At 42.7% G+C, this 23,842-nt stretch overlaps 1 protein-coding gene across 12 annotated transcripts in view; it reads left to right on the forward strand.

Annotated features, from left to right (window-relative positions):
• Positions 1 to 6,121: 6,121 nt before the first annotated feature.
• Positions 6,122 to 23,842, forward strand: part of SYNE2 (spectrin repeat containing nuclear envelope protein 2) — a 331,267-nt gene continuing 313,546 nt past the window's right edge. For 3 of the 12 annotated variants that reach the window (XM_059373356.1, XM_059373357.1, XM_059373358.1), the window contains exon 1: positions 6,204 to 6,349. The gene's annotated coding sequence lies outside the window, so the exon portion shown is untranslated. Of the gene's footprint in view, positions 6,350 to 6,396; positions 6,416 to 23,842 lie in introns of those variants that run through there. The other 9 variants (XM_059373360.1, XM_059373361.1, XM_059373359.1 and 6 more) reach the window with 7 other exon arrangements.

Raw genomic sequence — 23,842 nt, forward strand, 5'->3', positions numbered from 1 at the left:
AGAGAGAGAGAGAGAGAGAGGAAGAAGCAGGCTCCCCACTGAGCAGAGAACCCGACATGGGGCTCGATCCCAGGACCCCAAGATCATGACCTGAGCTGAAGGCAGAGGCCTTAACCCACTGAGCCACCCAGGCGCCCCAAACCACTGATTCTTGATCTCCGTTCAGGTCTTGATGGTGATGGGATGACGGTGTCTCAGAGTTGTGAGTTCAAGCCCCATGTTGGACTCCATGCTGAGCATGAAGCTTATTTAAGAAAAGAATTTCCTCTGGGTCTTTTCATGGCTTGATAGCTCATTTCTTTTTAAAACTGAATAATAGTCTATTGTCTGGATGTACCGCAATTTATTTTTTCATCTACTGAAGGATATCTTAGTTGCTTCCAAGTTTTGGGAACTACAAATAAAATTGCTATAAACATCCATGCAGGTTTATGTATGGATAGAAGTTTTCTGCCCATTTGAGTAAATACTAAGGAGTAGGACTGCATAATTTTTTAAAATATGCTTTTGGATTCTGGGGCCAATATTTGACTTAGAATTTTTTATATCCAAATCCATAAGTGAGAGTTGAACAGTATTTGTCATATTTTGAGATTGATGTCATACTGGCTTCCAAAAAACAATTTGGAATGCCTTTTTCTTTTAAAATGCTCTGAAGGGGTGCCTGGGTGGCTTAGTGGCTTAAGATTCTGTCTTTGGCTCATGTCCTGATCTCAGGGTCCTGGGATCGAGCCCCACATCCTGCTCTCTGCTCAGCAGGGAGCCTGCCTCCCCCTCTCTCTCTGCCTGCCTCTCTGCCTACTTGTGATCTCTCTCTGTCAAGTAAATAAATAAAAATCTTTTTAAAAAATGCTCTGAAATAATGTATTTCAGGCATCAGATCTTTGGGGATTTAGAATTTCTTTGTGAAGCCATCTGAGCCTGGTACTTTTTCATGTGGATAGTTATTAGATATCTTTCTTTGTTTCTCTTAATAAAATTGATTTGTCCAGGCTTTCAATATTTAGTGGAATTAATTTTGGCATATTGCAGTCTAATACTATGAAAATAATTACATAATACCATGTCACTTTCTGTTTTACTGACTATCTTATTGGTTCTTATTTTGAATGGTTATGCTTTTTTCCTCTTTTTTTCTGGATTAGGTATATTAGTGGTCTGTCATTAAAAGCTTTTTTTTTTTTTTTCAAATAGTCAGCAGGTTTATTTATTAGTCTATGGCTTTCTGTATTCAACCACATTGATTTCTGTTTGTTTTTTTTTTTTAAAGATTTATTTATTTGACAGAGAGAAATCACAAGTAGACAGAGAGGCAGCCAGAGAGAGAGAGAGAGAGGGAAGCAGGCTCCCTGCTGAGCAGGGAGCCCGATGCGGGACTTGATCCCAGGACCCTGAGATCATGACCTGAGCCGAAGGCAGCGGCCCAATCCACTGAGCCACCCAGGCGCCCCTGATTTCTGTTTTTATCTTTATTATCTTTCTGCTTTTCTTTGGTATAGTTTTTTTTTTTTTTTTTTTACAAGCTTTGTTGTTGTTTTTAAGATTTTATTCACTTATTTGTCAGGGTGAGAGAGAGCACAAGCAGGGGGAGTGGCAGGCAGATGGAGAAGCAGGTTCTCCCCTGAGCAAGGAGCCCAAAGCAGGACTTGATCCCATGACCTGGGAATTACGACCAGAGCCTAAGGCAGATTCTTAAGCAAATGAACCACACAGGCATCCCTGGTATAGCTTTTTGAGTTAGAAATATAATTTATTTAGAGTCATTCTTTTGTTTTCATTACATAAATATTTGAAGGCTACAAATTTCCCCTAATCACTGATTTGTTTTTTCGTAGATTCTGATGTATATTGTTTCCCCCTTTTTTTTTTTTTTTTAGAAATTATGAATCCAATTTGAATACTAATTTTCATTTCATCTAATACTTCTTTAATAGCACCCTTTAAAATTTCTAGGTGGAAATGATTGATTGTTTTCTGATTTTGTTTTTTTTTAATTTTTTTAAAGACTTTATTTATTTATTTGAGAGAGAGACAGTGAGAGAGAGCATGAGCGAGGAGAAGGTCAGAGGGAGAAGCAGACTCCCCATGGAGCTGGGAGCCCGATGTGGGACTCGATCCCGGGACTCCAGGATCATGACCTGAGCTGAAGGCAGTCGTCCAACCAACTGAGCCACCCAGGCGCCCTGTTTTCTGATTTTGTTATCAATTTTTAGTATTATATGTTTATTACTATTACTGTTTAATTAGAATACTATTTGCATTATTTCTACTTCTATTATTGAGAAGTGACACAGTACAAAGTCAATTTTCATGACTGAGTCCATATGTGTTTGGGAGGAAAGTATATTCTCTATTTTTGAGGTATAAATTTGAATATATCCATGAGACCTACTTTATTTATTATCTTGTTAGATTTTTTTTACATCTCTAATTTGATCTATTAGACCTTGGTTGGTATGAGAGAGATGCTGATGTCTCTTATTCTTATTGTATTTTATTGTAAACTGAGCAGTATGATTAATTTACTATTTTGCATTTGAGAGTAAGACAAACAAGATACACAACAGGATTCCTCTAAGTGATACATTTATTTCTGCTAAAAACTTCTCTAGCTTCTAGTCCAGGGACTGTCAATACTACTTTTAAGTTATTAGGCAAATATTTTATTCTTAGGCTTATCTGTCTTCTGTGTAAAATGAGGTGAGTTATGGGATATTTCTTCAGTCCAATACTCTAATTTATCAATACAACAAAAGTGCTTTTGAAATAATACCTGCTGCGGGGCGCCTGGGTGGCTCAGTGGGTTAAGGCCTCTGCCTTCGGCTCGGGTCATGATCTCAGTGTTCCGGGATCGAGCCCCGTGTCGGGCTTTCTGCTCCGCGGGGAGCCTGCTTCCTCTCCTCTCTCTGCCTGCCTCTCTGCCTACTTGTGATCTCTGCCTGTCAAATAACTAAATAAAATCTTAAAAAAAAAAAAAAAAAAAGAAAGAATACCTGCTGTTACTGACTGGGGTTATGGCAATAACAGTGATGGTTTGTTCAGTGCTTCCTGCCTGCCAGGCTCCCTGCATAGCACTTTACATATATGTTTTAACTGAATGGAAGCATATTCGTTTAGTTTTTCTTCAACCTCTAGAACGTTGGCCTCTCTCTGATTCAGCTGGCAGAAACTTGATGGATTGGCTCAGTATTTTAGGAGACCACCCCCTGCAGAAGTTGACAGTGGGTACTTGCATGTTGTCGGACCCGGCCTTTTACTTGAATCAGGACAATGGTCAGAGAGCACATTGGTCAAGGGAGCAATCAGGCAGCATTTATTTCTGTTAGGTTTCCAGGTTTGGCAGGAAACTAGACCAGAAGGAGATAAGGAGCTCAGACCTTTACAGGGTGTGATTGGAGTCTTGGACAAAGAGGAACAGAGCTGTTTTCCTGGCCAGCTATTTTCATCCCTGGCTCATACAAGTGCTCTCAATATGTAAAAAATACTGTGGCGAAAGACTGTTCCTTGAGATCAGCAGACATAGCGTCCTAACAAGGAATGGTTAGCTCTAAGCCAATCTCCTTTTGCCTTTAGTAGTAACTCTGTTGATAACATAGACACAAGTAATAAAATGGTCTCACCCTGCCTCAGATTAAGTGACATAATTCCTGCCCCTTCAGCTAAAGATACTTTGTATTATTCTCAAACTCACTTATCCAGCTGGTCAATCATGTAACATTATTATCTTCTATTACCATCAGGGTTGATAAATATGTGATACTAGTGTCAATTCTTCTTCCCCCTGGGCCCCTGGCAGAGACTCAGTTACTATTCAGTTTGTATACTTTCTTGCCAAACTTCTCAACATGACACCCAAGTAACAAGACTAGGATTTGCTCCCACTATAGAATCCATTGCCATTCTTATTTAGGCACTCTGGATTCAAAGACAAGGAACTGGGCAGCCTCGTGTGGGACACAGGAATGTAAACAGCCTCTCTAGATCAGAGAATTCCATGCTGTGACAGAAAGGAGCTGCTGTCTAACTTTAAGACTGGCAAATTTAATTCCAAATGGCATGAGGATGTCCAACTCGCTTGAATGCCCCAGACTATGTTATTTGTCCTGCTCAGTAGGTATTGAATATCTGCTTTGGTTGTTCTCACCAGATGCCCCAGCAAGACTTGTGTACCAAGTCCCAGACGTGCTTTCAGTTTGCTCAATTTGCAAAACTTGGGTTTAGCACAGTTGGGGCTGGCAAAGTCTTTCAGGTGGGCTGTTGAGCCCAATGGGAACTTCTGCTGGATGTAAATAATAGCTAAGAGGCATCACATGATATCATACTCTGTTGTACTATCTCTGTTTTTTGGTGCATGGGAGAATGTGAGCAGGGCTGGGTTCATGGCAACCATGAACCTGACAGTCAGAGATGTAAACACAGGAGCCCTCCGCTCACATGCTCAGTGTTGTGTTTTAAAAGGAATGGGTGTGTCTGTTTGGCTTAGCATTACATTCTATTTTCATTTCAAAGTATGGAGGATCTGTTTCAGTGTTCCTGTCATTAGTCTAATTTGCTGATTTACAAGTAGGTATTACTTTTATATCCAAACAGGCATGGCTAGGAGACACCATAGATCATTAAAACTCTAACTGGGAACATCTGAAAGCAATTTTGAGACACTATTCTAGACCTTCTTAAGTGCACTAGATATGGAACAATAGTCCTTTCACTTTGAGGACTTGTAGCATAGATGCCTGCAAAGGAACAATAATTAAGAAATGATTCACAATATTTTCTCCAGAGACTGTTGCTATGATGATTTTGCAGCATCTACTCTAAAGGAAGCAACCAATGTAAAATGGAAATGAATAACATGAATAGGGCAGAGAAGGAAAATAATAGACAATGCTTTGTAGACAGCTCCATAAACCCTAGAGCCCAGACTTTCCTGAAATTGACTCTTTCATTTATATGTGTTGTGCCAGGCAACATGCTTCTGTGAAAAGACATTGTAGGACCAGAAGGATCTTCTTGCTTTATAGACCTCTCTTGTGACCTACGCCATTAGTAATAAGTAATACAAACCTGGGTAGTCTAAGAAGAGAGGAGATACTATCAGAATGATTATCTTGGATTACAAGGAATGGCACATAGATTGACACTGTGCTGTTTTGTTGAGTTGAGCTACTGACCACCGATAAAACAGATGTCAAATAACTGAATCATCTGGTACTCATGAATGTACAAGTTTTTGTGCGTACGAGTTTTTGAAACAATTGTCCCAAACTGTGGGTAAAACTTGCAACAATTTTTTGCATTAATATGTGTTAATTTAATGTATTATCAAAACTAATGTTTGCTCCTTACCACTTGGTTTGGATCAAAACCACCAAATTTAAGTAATGCAGACAAGATTCCGTAGCCATACAATATATATGAACTCGGATTTATAAGAAGTTTAATTTGATTACGATACAAAGACAATATTTTAAAGTCATATATTTATGTAGTAATAGTGAGTTCATACAATACCTTTCATTCAGAGCTTAGTAATGCAGTACAGGAGCTAAGTGGGAGTCAGTCGACATCATCCTGAGTCCAAGGGCATTGAGTAATTTGTTGGTATATCTAACTTGCCCCCGCAGGATGGATTCCCAAGGATCTAGCTTGCAGTGAGTTTCGGATCTGGAAGATGCATATGGTGTTGTAAGACGTGAGGCGGTTCTTGTGCAGGGGGAGGAAAGGACCCATCATTCTGCATCTTAACAAGGGCCTCGCCTTCCCTCCAGGTGATCCTTAAGTCTGGACCACATTATAAGAAATACTGACCAAGACCTTAAAGGTCATCTAATTCCAAGTCCTCATTTTAGGAAGGGTCCACAAAGGTTAGACGACTTGATCTAGGTTTGGTAGCTAATTTGCGCATCGGCTGTCTTCCTCCCACCCCTAAGACCCGGGAGTCTGGATGGTTAGAGAAGTTCCTTGATGAAATCGGGCAGAAAAGCTTTTTTGAGGGAGTCTGTGACATTTTTTCTTCCACCCGGTCGTTAACCTGCATGGAATCAGCATCTCCCTCTGACCATCTCTGACGTTCCAGAACACCGAGAGAAAGTTGCCAGGCCAGGGCGGCCGCTGGGTCTGCGGGGGGAGGCGGGCGGCTCCGCCTCCACGCTCGCGGGCGGGCTCCACACTGGCCGCGGAGCGGCGAGCGCGGTACTCCGAGGCAGGCGGCGGGCGGGGAAGGCGCGGGGCGTGGTTTGCAGCTTTCTGAGCGCCAAGGAGCGGAGCGCGCTCAGCTGCGTCCCGAACCTTCGGCTGGACCGATAAAGCGAGCGGGAGAACGAGCAAAGGGCGCGATCGTGGGAGCAAGGCAAGTGGGGCGCCGACGTGGGTCGGCCCCAGCCCGCGCCCTCACCCCTCGCGGGGCCAGCAGCGGGTGAGCGCGGTCGCGGGCCCCCAGCGCCCCGGTGCGCCCCGGAGAGAGCGGGCTGAGGCGGGGAGGGAAAGCGGGAAGGAGGGAGGGGAAGGGGCGGGGGCGAGGGAGGGAAAGGTCCCCGAGCCGCGGGCGGGGGGCAGGGGGCGGTAGGCGCGAGAACCGACCCGTTGTTGGGGTCCGAGCCCGGTCATCGGAAACTTTGCCCGGGTGGGGAGAGCGGGGTGCGTGGAGGGCGCCGCAAACTTGTCAGCGGGCGGGGCGCTCCGGGGATTGGAGCGAGCGCCGGCGGGTGGCGTTTGTCTCTCCGGCTTCTTTGTGTCACCTCCGGGCCCCGGCCCTCCTGGGCGGCCAGCTCGGAAAGGGGCTGCGCGGGGGGCTCGGCCCTGATCCCCGCGCCGCCCCCGTCGGGCCCAGGCCCCAGCACTCCCGATCCGCTGATTGTTTTCCTTCCTCGCGTCACGCCTGGGCTGGAAAGATTTTGAACCCCGCGTGAGCTAGAACGCGGAGAGCTGCGGCGCGGAGATTGCCAAATCGTGGGCGGTGCGAGGCTCGCCCCGCGTCCCCGGGCACCAGCGGGCAGGGGCGCACCGGGGCTGGACAGGGCGCGGGGACCCGCGGGCCCAGGCGCTGGAGGTACAGCGGCGGGCGCGGCAGCTAAGCGCCCCCGCGGCGGGGGCGGCTCGGACGGCTCGGATTATAATTCCATTTTGATTGCTTGGGGTCTTTGTTGTCTGAAATTGCCTTGAGGGTCTGACGGTAGCACCTTCCCCTCCTTAGGTTATTTTTCTTCTGTTAAAAAGGGGGGGGGGCGGGGGACTTCTGTGGAATCAGTGCTGCTCCAACCGACGCGAGCCGCCTTATTAGATGGAGATTGAGAAGTCCTGTGTAACATTTGCCTTTGTGGACGCTTGTTATTTCCGAAAGTTATTATTTTCCCCTCCCCTAGTGGAAGGGAGCGTCTGAGCTGGATGCCAGCAGGCTCGATTGTGTACAGGCACCAGCAAGTCAGAGCCCAGCCTAGGGTGTTTCTTTGTAGCCGCTCACTTGGGCATCGCTACCCCCCCGCCCCGGCTTTTTTAAAAGTTTGATTTCAAGCAACTTTCATCTGCTTTTTTGAAAGTTTCCCTCGCCCCGAAGTCCTCCTTGCAGTTATTACGTGGTTGTGCTCGGATGGGTTCGGTACTTTTAGGGTTGTGGGTTACAATGCACTTCTGAACCCTACCTGGCCCTTCACCCCTCGGGTCCCTGCCGCTGAGAACGTGTAAATATCACCAGGAGAAGGTATTCTCCCTTTATGAGATGGAACATTTGGCGTGTTTTTGTACTTTAGTGCATGACTCCTTTTTTAGTTTTCTTTCTGGAAAACTGGTGGGACTTTCAAAGGCTTTTCCCGAGATAATTACTAAGCGAACGGCCTTAGCCCCGCCATTACGCCCCCTACCCCCAATGCACCGCGACGGAGAAGGGAGCAGGTGTAATCCTCATTAAGTTGTTTTTGTTGTTGTTGTTTTGTGAAGACTCTGGAGCTGTCAAAATAAGTAAAAAGTGGAAATTCTTGGTTCTTTGTTCACATGTTTGAATCAACTGAACTTTATTTGAATTCAACAAAAATAAAAATCAAACCAGTTTTGTCAGCTTAGCATTGGACATGAAGATTGCTTTAAAAAAAAAATCATGTGAATAAGTTTACCCAGTTAGAAGTTTTACAAGCATTTCAGTGCCTTCATACTGGTTGCAGGATATTGCAATATGTTCAGAGAAGTGAATCACAGTGAAATTATTCTAGGTAGTGCCTTCCGTAGTTTTAACAGAGTTTTTAAGTAAATCTCACAAGAGGAATCAGGCATGTCTTAATAAGTAAAGGTGAGCGTGGAAAGCAATTGAGTAATTTGTCATTACTCATATGTTTTTTATACAGATTTTTAATAATTTCACAAAATTGTTCATTTACTAATAAGCTCTTACCATATGTTAGCCATTGTGCCCCAAACTGGGGTTCCAAATAATAATAATTACCAATTATAGAGTGCTTATTTTATACCAGTAAATGCTTTGCATAGATTACCTTATTTATCTGATAAATATTTATTGAGTGCCTACAGTGTATTGTGCTAGGCGCTGAAGTTCCAGCAGCCCATGGGACTGCTGTGGTTTCCGCCAGTCATGGGGGAGAGCTTGGGAAGATCCACAGAACATGAAAAACATTAGCAAACTGATTAGAGATTTTACAGTGTGAATCAGATCGCACACTTCCCTGTTGAAAATCCTTCAGTAGTTTCCCATCTCCCTCTGAGTGAAAGGCAGACCTGACTGGCCCCCAGAGCTTGCTCCATCTGGTCCTCATGTCCCAGTCCTTCACCTTTTTGATCTTATCTGCTGCTCTGCTTCTTGCTCATACTTCTACAGCCAGACTAGTTTCCTTGCTGTCTGAGATGCCTTTCGACTTGCTGTTTCCTCTGCTTGGAATGCTCCCTGCGCAGCCTGCGGATCTGCCTGGTTCCCTCCCTGACCCGCTTCACTTCCTTACTCAATATTGTGTTCTCAGTGAGCCTTGGCAAAACCCCAGATTTAAATAATCACCAGCTCTCTTGTAACTCCCATTCCCCTGTTCACGATTTATTGTTTTTCTCCATGGCATTTTTTTTTCCCCTAAAGATTTTATTTATTTGCCAGAGAGAGAGAGAGAGCGCGCGCGCACACAAGCCGGGGGAGCAGTAGGCAGAGGGAGAAGCAGGCTCCCCACTGAACAAGGAGTCTGGCGCGGGACTCAGACCTGAGCCACCCAGGCATCCCTTTCCATGGCCCTTGGGATCATAAAACTAAACATACTCTATGTTTGACTCATTTGTTAATGGTCTGTCTTCCCCTGCTAGATCGCACTCCATCAATGCTGTTGTAGACGCTGTGGTATCCTCCGAGTCTGGAACAGTGCCTGACGTGTACTGGGTCCTTAAGAACTGTTGAATTAATGTTGAGTAGAAAGAAGGAGACTACAGGGGTCCGAAACAGAGACCAGGGTCTCCTGTGTTAATAGTGAGAAGCCCTCTCTGCAGCTGGTGTTTAAGCTGAATGTTTGTTAAGAAGGAGATGGCCTTGTGGTTGGGGCAGGAGGTTGTGGGGAGGAGAGAGGCATGGCAGAAGATCAGCGGGAGAAACAGCCTTGAGTCAGGAGAGAGCTTGGCTTTACTGGAACTGGGAGAAGGTGGTTATACCTGAGCACTGTCAGCTGGAGGGAAAGAACTAAGTAAAGATGGAAGGGTAATCCGGTGGAAGATCAAGCAGGGCCTTCCTTGTAGGCCAAGATTTGGATAAATTGAATCCCCATATATACCCTATTAGCTCTATTTTATAGTTTATGAAACTGGGCATCAGGTAGTTTTCTCCAGCTACCTGGTACGTGAATAGTTAAGCCTAGGATAGAAAACCAGGCCCTCTGACGTCAGAACACTTACATTTGACCCTATGCCTGTGTCAAAAGACAGAGTCTCCATCCTGATGATTAAGCCATTGCGGTATACACGTGGCAGCGCTGGAAAAGATGTGTCCTTCCGGTACCTGGGGAGGGGAAGCACCTTGTTCTGCCCAGGAGTGGAACAGGCCAAACTGGAAGAAAATGGAATCATTTTTCCATTTTTTTATTATTATGAACTATTTCACATTGACTACATCTTAATTATGAAATAATATTAATCTTCAATGCAACAACCTGTGCTTCAGGACTTCTCCGTGTGTTCACTTTTTAGCCTGGCTTGCTTTCCCGTCTACCCCTGACTGGTTCAAATGCCCCCTTTCTTACTTTGACCAAATGAAAGAGCGTGTCTGAAATAGTGTAAAATCGCTTGTGTTTCAAGCCTACTACTCTTCACTGAATTGCACGGGTTATGTTCTTTTCTGGTCATTATCTTAAACTGTCTCCACTTTGTGGGTTAGTGTGATAATTCTTACGCTGGCTCTGTTGAGTGTAATTGACACGCGGTAAGCTGCACATATTTAGAGGGTAAAATTTGGTAAAATTTTCACTTATATAAAGACCTGTGAAACCATCTCTCTCTTTGGCCCCTCCTTATCCCCTACATCCTCTTTTCCTAGACAACTGAAGATAGCATTTTTTTTTTTTTGGACAGACAGAGATCACAAGTAGGCAGAGAGGCAGGGAGGGGGAAGCAGGCTCCCTGCTGAGCAGAGAGCCCGATGTGGGGCTCGATCCCAGGACCCTGGGATCATGACCTGAGCTGAAGGCAGAGCTTTAACCCACTGAGCCACCCAGGTGCCCCCCTGAAGATACTTTTTTGACCCCTATGGATTATTTTGTGTTTTTAGAATTTTATATAAATGGAATCATAACGTCCCTTTTTTGTCTGGCTTCTTTCACTTAGCATAATTATTTGGAGATTCCTCCATGGGGTGTAAATCAGTGGTTCACCCCGTTTCATTGCTGAGCGCTATTCTACTGTATGGATCTACCCTAGTTCATCCATCCGTGCACCCATTGATTGACATGTGGCTTTTTTCCCAATTTTTGACTATTAAAAATAAAGCTTCTGTGGACATTATGTACAGTCTTAAGTAGACTGCTGTTTTCATTCCCCCTTGGTAAATATTTGGGAGTGGAACGGCTGGATCGTATGGTAGATAAGTGTTTTGAAGGAGTTGTACTATTTTACGTTCCAAAGCTGTGTATGAGGGTTCCCGTGGCCCTGCGCGCATGTCAATACTTCGTGTGGTTAGGCTTTCCAGAGACATTCTGCTAGAGGTACAGTGGTATCTCATTGTGTTTTAAATTTGCAGTTCCCTTATGACTAATGATATGCTTATTTACCACCCATGTATCTTCTTTTTTTAATATTTATATTTATATTGTTTATATTTTTTGCTTCCCTTTTTTTTTATTGGGTTGTTGCTTCCTTATTATTGAGTTTTGAGAATTCTTTGTTTTCCAGATGCAAGCTCTTTATTGGATACATGATTTGCAATATTTACTTCTAGTCCGTTCCTCATCTTACTGTCTCTTAACAGTATCTCAGAAGATCGGAAGTTTCAAATTTTAATGAAGTCAGTTTATCAATTTATTCTTTTATGAATTGTACTTTTGATGTTGTACCTTAAGAAATCTTTGCCTAGGGGCGCCTGGGTGGCTCTGTGGGTTAAGCCTCTGCCTTCGGCTCAGGTCGTGATCCCAGGGTCCTGGGATTGAGCCTCTCCCATCCAGCTCCCTGCTCAGAGAGGGAGGCCTGCTTCTCCCTCTCCCACTCCCCTCGCTTGTGCTCTTTCTCTCAATGTGTCTCTCTTTGTCCAATAAATTAAAAAAAATTTTTTTTAAAGATTTTATTTATTCATTTGACAGAGAGAGATCACAAGTACACAGAGAGGCAGGCAGAGAGAGGGGGGAAGCAGGCTCCCCGCTGAGCAGAGAACCCGATGCAGGGCTCGATCCCAGGACCCTGAGATCATGACCTGAGCTGAAGGCAGCGGCTTAACCCACTGAGCCACCCAGGTGCCCCCAATAAATAAAATCTTTAAAAAAAAAAAAAAGGAATGTAAAACTATATTTATCATTTTATATTTAGTTAGTATTTGTTTACAGAGTGAAGTATGCATTGAAGTTTACCTTACTGCTAATGGGAACATTTGGCAATTTCTAGAGACAGGTAATGTACAGAGATGATGTCTTGTGTGTGTTACAGGTGGGGGTTGGGTGGTATTTGCTGTTGGCATCTAGTGGGTCAAAACCAGGGATTCTGCTCAAGATACTGCAGTGACCACGAGCAACAAAGAATCATTCAGACAAAATGTCAGTGGTGCCAAGGGTGAGAAACGCTAAGCTAGAGGTTTATCAATTTTATTGACCTTCGCAATGAACCAGCTCTTGGTTTTATTGATATTTTCTTTTGTTTTTCCATTTTCTATTTAACTAACTTGTCACTCTGATCCTTATTGTTTTTTGTATTCTAGTTTCTTTCTTTTTTTCCCAAAGATTTATTTTTATTTATTTTATTTGGGAGAGAGAGCATGAGCAGGAGAGGGGCAGAGGGAGAAGCAGACTCCCCAGTGAGTGGGGAGCCTGACTCAGGGCTCAGTCCCAGGATTCTGAGATCATGACCTGAGCCGAAGGCAGACACTCTGACTGAGCCACCCAGGCACTTCATTATTCTAGTTTCTTTAGGTCATTGATTTTGTGACTATTTCTTTTCCTAAATAGATGTTTAGTCCTATAAATTTCCTCCCAGGTACTGCTTTATTGACATCTCACAAATCTTGATATGACGTAAATCCATTTTTATTCAGTTCAAAATACTAAAACACATCTTGTTTGATATATACTCAGCCCCTGAGTTACCCATATTACTTGATTTTGAAATATTTGTGGATTTTCTAGAGATCTTTCTGTTATTGATTTCTAATTCAATTCCATTGTTGTCAAAGAGCATACCTTGTATGGCTCAAATCCTTTTACATTTATTTAGAGTTATTCTATAGCCCAGAATATAATTTCTTTTGTTAAATGTTTTATGTGCACTTGAAAAGAATGTGTATTTTAATTATACCATGTTAAAGGAACATGATATCAACATGACTTGTCCCTGTTCATGTTAACCTTGATCACCTGGCTGAGGTGTCAGGTTTCTCTCAAGTTACTCTTTTCTCCCCCTTCTGTACTGTACTTTTTGGTAATGAAGTCTCTATGTGCAGCTCACACTTAAGGAATGCAGAGTTATGCTTCACCTCCTTGAAGGGTGTTACTTTTTTATTCAGTGTGGTGATCTATGTCTTCTATTTAAAAAAATTTTTTTTTTGAAGACTTTATTTATCCAACAGAGAGAGAGACAGAGAGAAGGGGAACACAAGCAGAGGGAGTGGGAGAGGGAGAAGCAGCCTCCCCGCTCAGCAGCCCCTAATGGGGGGCTTGATCCCAGGACCCTGAGATCAGGACCTGAGCCAAAGGCAGATGCCTGAGTCACCCAGATGCCCCTGTCTTTTATTTATATTTTATTTTTTAAAAAGTTTATTTACATAATCTCTGCACCCAACATGGGGGTTGAATTCATGACCCTGGGATCAAGATTCACATGCTTTTCCTATTGAGCCAAACAGGTGTCTCCACTGTCATGATTTCTTTTATTTATTTATTCTTAAAGATTTTATTTGTTTTGGGTGCACAAGCAGAGGGGATGGGCAGAGGCAGAGGGAGAAGGAGACTCCCCGCTGAGCAGGGAGCTGACAATGGACTTGATCCCAGGACCCCAGGATTATGACCTGAGCCTAATGCAGATGCTTCACCTACTGAGCCACCCAGGTGCCCCATCTCTGTCTTTTAATTGCATTGTTTAGACCCTTTGTATTTAAAGTAGTTGTTAACATGGTTGGGTTTAAATCTATAACCTTGCTATTTGTTTTCTGCTTTTCTCATCTGTTCATTGTTTGTTTTTTACCTTTTTTGGATCTGTCTTTGGATTTATTGACCATTTTTCATCATTCTAATTTATATGCTTTTTTTTTGGCTTATTAGCTGTCATTCTTTTTTTTTTTTTAAAGATTTTATTTATTTATTTGACAGAGAGAGATCACAAGTAGGCAGAGAGGCAGACAGAGAGAGGACAGAGAGGCTCCCCACTGAGCAGAGAGCCCGATGCGGGACTCGATCCCAGGACCCTGAGATCCTGACCTGAGCTGAAGGCAGTGGCTTAACCCACTGAGCCACCGAGGCGCCCTAGCTGTCATTCTTTATTTTGTTATTTTAGTGGCTGCTTTAGGATTTGTAGTATACATCTTTAACTCATTACAGTTTACCTAAAGGTGTTATTATCCTACTTCATGTACAGTATGAACACCATGTTTATAATAGTACATTTCCATTACTCTCCTGGTAACCTTTTTGCTTTGTCATATATTTTATATTTTGTCTTTGATAGACCAACCCCATGCTACATTATTATTGTTTGAGTAGTCAGTTATTTTTAAATTTAAAACATTTTTAAGTTAAGCTCCTTTTTATTTTTTATTTTACTTTATTTATTTATTTTTTTTGAGAAAGCGAGAACACTCACACCTGTGTGTGAGTGGGGAGGGTCAGAAGGAGAGGGAAAGGGAGAGGGAGAGAGAAGAATCTTTTTTTTTTTTTTTAAAGATTTTATTTATTTATTTGACAGACAGAGATCACGAGTAGGTGGAGAGCGGGGGGGGGGGGGGAGAAGGCTCCCTGCTGAGCAGAGAGTGATGTGGGGCTCGATCCCAGGACCCTGGGATCATGACCTGAGCCAAAGGCAGAGGCTTTAACCCACTGAGCCACCCAGGCATCCGAGAGAGAAGAATGTTAAGCAGGTTTCACACTGGCATTGAGCCCCATGCAGGGGTTTAGCCCATGATGCTGAGATCATGACTTGAGCAGAAATGAAGAGTTGGACACTTAACCCACCACCAGGATCTCCTGAACAATCAGTTATTTATTTATTTTTTAAAGGTTTTATTTATTTATTTGTCAGAGAGAGAGAGAGAGAGGGAAAGAGAGAGCAAGCGAGAGCACACAAGCAGGGAAAGTGGCAGGCAGAGGGAGAAGCAGGCTCCCCACTGAGCAAGGAGCCCATTGGACTCTATCCCAGGACACTGGAATCATGACCTGACACAAAGGCAGATGCTTAACTGGCTGAGCCACCCAGGTGTCCCCAGTCAGTTCTTTTTGCAGTCAAATGCTCTATCCCTGAGCTATACCCCCTCCAGTCAGTTATTTTTTAAAGAGATCTAAATAATAAGGAAAAAATCATATATATACCCATTTAGCTCCACAGGTTATATTCTTGATTGTTGTATTGTTAAATGATAGTAAATCATAGATGTTGAGTTTATTGGATTCATCTATATATGTATGTATATAAAAAATACATTCTAACTTCTAACGTTAGAATAAACTTTGAAGAAGTAGTGAAATTCAGAAATCAGCGAAGTTCATTTTCTTAAACTCTGTTGAATCGCCGTTGAATAGGTCATTACTATAATAGAAAGATGGTTCAGGATACTGTAGAGTATTACAACATTCCAAACACCTGGGCTTGGAGAACTCACTAGACAGGCACTGATGAGTGTGCTGTGGTTCTTTTCTTTCCTCTGGGCAACATTAGGAAGGTGGATGGAGAGAAGGAATCAGCCCATCTGTGCTGATATTTTCCAGACCCTGAGAAACTTTGGAAGCATTTTTTTCTCTTGATGGTTTGTGAGATGAAAAAGTATGGTTGTATAGCTCCTCAGGTCAAGGCAACACATTTTTTAAAAATTTTACTGATTTTTTTTAAGAGCTTTTATTTATTTATTAGAGAGAGAGCAGGAGGAGGAGGAGAGGGAGAGGGACAGGCAGAGTCCATACTGAGCGGGGCAGGGGAGGGTCCTGGGAAGGGGAAAATGCGGGGTTCGACCCCGGGACCCTGAGATCATGACCTGAGCTGAAGGCAGACACTTAATTGACTGAGCCACCCCAGGTGCCCCGTCAAAGTAACAAATTTGAGAACAGTGAGCCTCAAGCTTCTGCTGGTCCAAGTCCCTATTGGATTGAAGACTCCAGTCTGATACGCAGTTCTTGGATCTCTCTAGAATTTGCCATCTACTTGTTACTCTGATTCCAGCTGACTTTTCCTTTTCCTTTGGGCACTGCCCATGTTTGCTGTTTGTCATCAGTGAGCAGCGCCTCTCTTTAAGATTTTCTCTTAAAATCTTTAAGATTTTATTTATTTATTTAACAGAGAGATCACAAGTAGGCAGAGAGGCCCGCAGAGAGAGAGAGGGAAGCAGGCTCCCCACTGAGCAGAGAGCCCAATGTGGGACTAGATCCCAGGATCCTGGGATCGTGACCTGAGCCTAAGGCAGAGGCTTTAACCCACTGAACTACCCAGGCGCCCTGGTCTAAATATTAATATACTGACGAAAACTCCACTATAAAGGAGGGGGAAAATCAATTCATTCTGTAAGTTAATTTATTTTGTGAATATTTATCGAGTCTGGGCTCTGGAACCTTGGTGAAAGTGTATGTCCCTTGCTCTTGGAAAGGCAACTGTCCAGTAGGAGAAAGGCCCACCAGCAGAGGAGCGTGCAGTCCTGTGCGGGTAACTGGTGATCACTATAATGCAGACCCCAACAGAGTGGTGGGAGTAAACTTAGAACAGGGCTTCTCTAAGTGTGTTCCCGGCACCAGCAGCATTAGACGTACTAAATCAGAAAGCTTGAGGCTAGAGCCCAGCCATCTGTGTTTAACAAGCTTTCCAAGTGATTATGATGTGTGTTCAAGTTCATGAATCACTGGCCTAGAGGATTAGATACCTCTGAGATTTTTTCCCCAGCTTCAAAATTCTATGAGTATTGATTTAGAAATGTGATTTTTACTCTATTGTCCTTTTTTTTTGCTTATGGTATAAACTGTATGAAAAGCATCGTCTTTGTTCCAACATGTGTTTTTATTACTCATTTCCCCCTCTTGTACCTCCTACTCATGATGAACTACAGTATCGGTGTTACTGATTCCTTATCATTTATCCCCATGTCTTTGCATCCTTCAAGATGATAGACTACAAAATGTGCAGCAAAATATCAGTCCATAAAATGAAATCCTTCCTTATTGACGTTAGCTCATTGATAATGAAGGATTTTCTTCCATTTCTTCTAGATTGGGAGCCGTGCTGAGGTGCTTTGGGTACGCAAGGTTGTATGTGCCTGTGTGTTTCCCAGCAGGCGTCATCACTTTCCTATGATGTTTGCCAGTGTGCATTTCAGACTTTCTAAGGTCAAGCCAAGTCTGATGGTCCTGTAGCCAGGGATGTCTAAGAGATTTATCACCCCATTGTACTTAAAGAGCAGTGTTGGCACTAATAAAATATCATGTAAAACATTAATTGTTATGTGGGTAAAACAGATTCAGAGTTATACCTGACACTGGAGTAGTAGTAAACTGGATTTAAAAAAAATATATTATGAAAAATTTCATATATATGCAAAAGCAGAGATAATAGTGAAATGAACTCCTGTGGAAATATTACTCGGTATCAGTAATGATCAAATCCTGTGAATGTGGCTTGACTTACACCCTCACCCATCCCCCCATGGGGGATTATTTTGAAGTAAATTCCACATATCATATTATTCACCCATAAATAATTAGATCTTAAATTATTTGAGCTATTAAGATGCTAGAGAGGGGGGTGCCTGGGTGGCTCAGTGGGTTAAGATGCTGGAGAGGAATGTGCAACTGAATTACAAGTAGACATTCCATGGTTACACATTTAATTATAGATAGAGTTTACTGGAAGTTGTTTACACAAAAGATAGTAAAACAAAACAGTGGTGTGGAGACATATACATATATTCCCGTTAAAATTCACTAATATTTTGGTTACAACTGAATACATTCTGTCAAAATATTTTATCAACCTTCATCATCATGATAGCAATCATGATAGAAAATCTACTTACAGACAATTTTCCAGAAGAATGAGGAAGACTATATACCCATATGTGCTGCGAGAATTGAAATCTCATGCTGGACAGGGAACCTTTAATTTGAAAGGCAGATTTTTGGGAAGGGAGGTATTATGAGAGTGTTTTGTAGACTTTTAGGCACATTTTTAATATATTTAAATTAAAAATTCTTATTCCTCATTTTATTTTATTTTATTTTATTTTATTTTTTAAAGATTTTATTTATTTATTTGACAGAGAGAAATTACAAGTACACTGAGAGGCAGGCAGAGAGAGAGAGAAGGAAGCAGGCTCCCTGCCGAGCAGAGAGCCCGATGTGGGACTCGATCCCAGGACCCTGAGATCATGACCTGAGCCGAAGGCAGCGGCTTAACCCACTGAGCCACCCAGGCGCCCCTCATTTTATTTTTTTTTTAAGATTTTATTTATTTGACAGAGATCACAAGTAGGCAGAGAGGCAGGCAGAGAGAGAGGAAGGGAAGGAGGCTCCTTGCAGAGCAGAGAGCCCAATGCGGGGCTCGATCCCAGGACTCTGAACTAAAAGCAGAGGCTTTAACCCACTGAGCCACTCAGGCACCCCTTATTCCTCATTTTAGCAGTTAATGTGGCTTTGTTTGAAAAGAAAAGGTATTTAACATTTAGGGATGAACAATACATCTTTAAAAGAAAAATGCTCTCATCTTAATCCATGTGCTACACACACCTCTTTTCATCAAGGTTAGAGATGACCTATTTAATTAGAGCTTGGGCTGAGAGATACTTCATGTTTGGGGGGTGGGTGATGTAGAATTAATCTACACAGACATACCACCACTTTTCTCCTACTCTGGCTTTCGAGTACAAGCCAGGGTGCCCTGAAGATAAAATTGATCCAGGCTATTATGGCTGGGATCTGTAGGTATGGCTGTTCTGTGTGATATCTTAAATAATGGGTCATACCATAAAACTTAGCTAATTTTCATTAACAGAAGATTTAATTACTCAGAAGTAATCTTTATCTTAAGTGTAAACTGAAACAAAATAAATAAAGACCATTTCCCATGCCCCCAAAACAAGTAATAAAGAAAAAAAACCCCAGAACTCAAACGAATCTAAGCTATTAGTACTATGGTGGGTGACACAGCCAACGTATGATGGGATCGTTTGGTAGAATAATGCATTGCTAGAGCTTTTTGTTCAAAATTTTGAGCAAGTGATTCAGAAAGAAAAAAAGAAAAAGGGGGTGCCTACTATAAATTGTTTTTAAGACTGTTAAAGGTGTGTTTTATTATCTGCATTTGTATGTTGACAAGAAAAATGGGTCACAAGTGTTCCCTTGAATGTCCTTTAGAGTCACTCATTTGATGACTCTGAGTAAGAACTTTTACTGTTAATAGACCTTTGTTTAAAAGAAAGTCTGTTACCTTTGTAGTCTTTGTACTTTCTTTCATTATAGGAAGCTTCAGCTTAGTTGCATAATAATTAATTTAATAGCTAGTGTTTAGTCCAGAACTGGTTATGATTCCTTCCAGGCCAGATGAAAAGAAATGCCAAAATGTTTATAACCACAGGTTGGTGATTTGGTGACAAGACTCTGTTAGTGATGGTTTCTGAGACTTGGAAAGTAAGCTTGCCCCTTTCATGAGTCATCGTGTCGTCTCCCAGTTGGCTGTATGTTTTCTTAGTAACTGCTGCCGATTTCAGGTTTGAGCAGGGCAAATATGTTTTGGAATGATCAACATACTCTTTCAGGTTATATATGCCTGTTAAACCTTATAAAGTTACTGTTAATGTTGTATGTTCCACAAAGAAGGGAAGATTTAATGGTCTTCCTGTCCTTGCCTTCCAAATTATTATTATTTTTTTCTGATTTGCTTTTTAGGGGCTTGGGGGTGGAGGTAGGAACAGAGAAAAATAAGTGAATCTGGGAGACTGTGGACCTGCTTGTGTATGACCCTGGATGAGAGCAGAACCAAAATGGCCTCCCTGTGCTGGTAGGATAAGACATAATTTACTGAAGTTCTGGCCTTGGCTATTCCCATGTGTGTAAGTACTAAAAGAACAAGTGGATTTTGGAAATGTCTGTGCCGTAGCGGAATGGTTAAGAGTATAGCTTCTGAAGTCAGACTGACCTTGGTTCAGATCCTGGCTTTGTCGTATACTAGCTCCGTCGCTTTGCACAAATGACATAACCTCTCTGAGTAGAGTTTTCTCATCTGTAACATGGAGGTCAATATACAATTTGCCTTAAAGAAGGGTGATGAATATTACTGAGATAATACACATAGTGGACAGTACGGTATTTATTGTTGCATACTGCACAATACATTGTAATCAATGCTAGCTGTTACATTGAGTTCATGGGTGGGGTGAACTAGGGGCTAAGTGACAGGTGTGGAGGTGGCAATAAGAAGTGATCAGATATGGCCCCTTTTCTTCAGGGACTGGGGGAGTTGGCTTCATGAACTAATTATTCTAGTATGATCCAGAATGAAAGAAATGGTAGCTGAAGTGAAGGCAATGTGCTGTGCGTGTGTAATATCAGTGGTAATTAATGCCTGGTTTGGGGAAGTTAGGGCTAGATTTGTAGCACATCGACCTTAAATTTGGGCCTATAGCCAGGCCCAGAATGCAGACGAGGGCTTTTGTGGATAGTGAATGGAGGAGAGCAGATTAGGCTGAAGAAGAGCACAGACTACAGGGCAGGAGTCGTGGCAAGATGCAGCGGGAGAGGTCTGGACAGATGTCTCGCGGTTAGATCTTGGGGACTTTTGAACATGTAAGTGGACCGTATTTTGTCAGTGGCGAACCACGTTTGGAGTGAGCTCTGTTCCATGATAATGTTTTGGAAGATGTTTTGGAGAGGCAGGGGGTTTCCTCTCCAGGGTGTTTTCAGAAATCCAGGTGAATGATGGAGAAATTCAGAGGACAGAGTCAGAGAGAATTAAAAGGAGATGGCAGAGAGAGAATTCTAAATTAGAGGTCAAAGAGAACGGTGCCGTTGGTGCCATTACTTGAGAGAGAACACAGGAAGGGGAAGGATAGGAGAGAATGGATGGTCTTGGTGGTAGGGTGGGCCTAGTGGGCTAATCTTTTGAGCCCAAAGATTAGTGGACATCTAGCTGGCAGCTGGATATTTAGTTCTGCAAGAAAGAAGCCAACCCTTACTATGCATCTGTCACGCCTCTGATTTATGCTAAGCATCTCCAAAACCCCCAAATCATTATTAGAAGCAGATGGTATTTTTACTGATGAAGAAATAGCTCAGCAGAAGCCTGATATCCTTTCAACATTTACCTTTGTTACAAAGCACTTCTCACTTTTATCTTTCTCTTCAGGCTCTTTGGAGCAAGAGGCCAGCGGGGGCTGGGAAGAATGAGTGCGTGATTTGCACATTCAGGCTCCTGTTACATGTGCTTTACCTTGAGGAGAGAGTAACCCTCTACCTGGGAGATTTCCCTTTGTTACCTGAAGAATGTCGAGGGAGTTCTATTTCCAATCTTCTTTCTCAAATTCTATTATTCCTTTCCTTTTAGAGCTGCTTGAAGGTTGAAGTCCCTCAGGATTTTTTTTTTTTTCCCTTCTTGTTCTGATGAAATGGACACATTTGGGTAGGAAAGGGTGAACATTTTTTTTTTTTTTTTAAGATTTTATTTATTGGGGTGCCTGGGTGGCTCAACCCGTAAGTGGCTGCCTTCTGCTCAGGTCATGATCCCAGTCTCCTGGGATCGAGCCCCACTTCATCGGGCGCCTAGCTCAGCGGGAAGCCTGCTTCTCCCTCTTCCACTCGCCCTGCTTGTGTTCCCTCTCTCACTGTCTCTCTCTCTGTCAAATTAATAAATAAAATCTTAAAAAAAAAAGATTTTAGGGGCGCCTGGGTGGCTCAGCGGGTTAAGCCTCTGCCTTGGGCTCAGGTCATGGTCCCAGGGTCCTGGGATCGAGCCGCAAATCATCGGGCTCCTTGCTCAGCAGGGAGCCTGCTTCTCCCCTTCTCTCTGCCTACTTGTGAGCTCTGTCAAATAAATAAATAAAATATTAAAAAAAAGATTTTATTATTTACTTGAGAGAGAGAAGGGGGGAGGGAGAGAGCACGCATGGCGGGGAGAGGCAAAGAGGAAGGAGAAAAGCAGGCTCAGGGTCAAGCAGGGAGCCCAGGGGGGGCTCCATCTGAGGACCCCGGGATAGCAACCTGAGCTGAAGGCAGATGCTTAGCCAACTGAGCCACCCAGGCGCCCCAGAGGATGACCAGTTTATAAAATAAGTCTTGTTTTAGTTGAGTTGGAGAGGGGTAGAGAGAATGATGGTCTTTTCCTTAATAGTGTCCCCTTCATTAGGTGATGAAATATGTAATTCTAATGTCAGGCTTGTGGGTGCAGGTTAAAAATTAAATCTGGCAAGACTTGGAGCATTTGTTTAAAATTTTTTTGGTGTGTTCTTACAAAAATGCAACAACACACATATTAAAAGGCAAAGCCCTTCCTCCTATTATTTTCACTTTCCATTCCTGCAGTCCCTGTCCCTAGAGATCATCACCGCGGACAATTCTGTGTTTATACCATTTGAATGTTTCCCAATACCCGGAACCCTGGCAATAATTAAGCAGAGTAGCTAGAATTTGTGCTTTTCCCTTTTCACCTAGATATTTGGAATCAGGGTTTATTATTGAGGTTTCATGGATATGGGTTCTTTATTCAAACTGTGTTCTGAAAGCCATATAAACATCAAATTTAACTTAAGTTAAAAACTATTGGATCATCTTTGGAATCAGTGACGTACCTATGATTAGAATTTAGAGACCTTGAGGTTATTTGTTGCTAAACCAGTTCTGTTAGTTAATTTATTACACAAGTTTGCCAGCTAGCTGCAACAGTGGGGGGGAAAAAAAACAACCTAAAACACAACAAAACAAAACGTGTTTCATCTTACTTATTTTAAAGAGGAGAAAGGGCATATTGAGCTGAAAATTTTAACTCACAAAGATCCTTTTTAGTTTGGTCACGATATTAGGCTGTTAATCACTTCCTATGTTGACTGCTCAGATAATATGTGCTTTGGTAAATTTCTCTAACAGAATCGTGGGATACGTGAGTAGTAGCTTAGCTCTGCCTTGCCCATTAGAAACTTTCTCTTAAGGACAGGGAGTGGAGCCTGCTTGTGTTCAAGCAAGTCTTGCCAATGACTTGCTGAATGGTCTTGGGCAAGTTACTTTACTTCTCTGTTCCTAAATGGGGTAGTGTTTATATTATGGACTTGTGAGGATGAGAAGAGATGGCACGTATAAAATATCTGACACAGAGATGCCTGGGTGGCTCAGTCAGTTAAGTCTTTGCCTCCAACTCAGTTCATGATCCTAGGGTCCTTGGATCGAGCCCCACGTTGGGCTCCTTGCTCAGCTGGGGGTCTGCTTCTCCCCCTCCTTCCTGCTCATGCTCTCTTTCACTATTTCTGTCTCTCTCAAACAAACAAACAAATAAATAAATAAATATTTTTTAAAAATCTGGCACAAATGAAGAACTAAATAAATCTAAACCATTCTTAGTAGTTTTGTCATTCTTTGAAAAAAGAGAATCTGTGATTTAGATCACCCCTGTAAGAAGAATTTTACTGTTCTCACTTTCAAGTTATGACAAAGGAGTATTCACTGCCACCTTACTTTCTTAGCGCTGTAGATTGTCAGAAGGAATGTGCAAATTGTGAGATATGCCCTTGAAACAGATACAAATCTACTTCTCTTAGTTGGTCAGCTTTGTAACGAAATAAATTGGAGGAGCTTCAGCCAAAGGATTACACAGAGATTTTGTTTTGTCTTAGTGGTCTTACTTCTCAAGATCTTTTGGTAGTTCTAGTTTGTTTTGGTCCACCTCAGAAAATATTGTGGGGCTCCTGGGTGGCTCAGTGGTTAAGCCTTACACTCAGGTCATGGTCTCAGGCTCCTGAGATTGGGCCCCACAGTGGGCTCTCTGCTCAGCAGGGAGCCCGCACCATCCCTCCAGC

The sequence above is a fragment of the Mustela nigripes genome, chromosome 13 (genome assembly GCF_022355385.1).
Source record: "Mustela nigripes isolate SB6536 chromosome 13, MUSNIG.SB6536, whole genome shotgun sequence".
Taxonomy (NCBI): Eukaryota; Metazoa; Chordata; class Mammalia; order Carnivora; family Mustelidae; genus Mustela; species Mustela nigripes.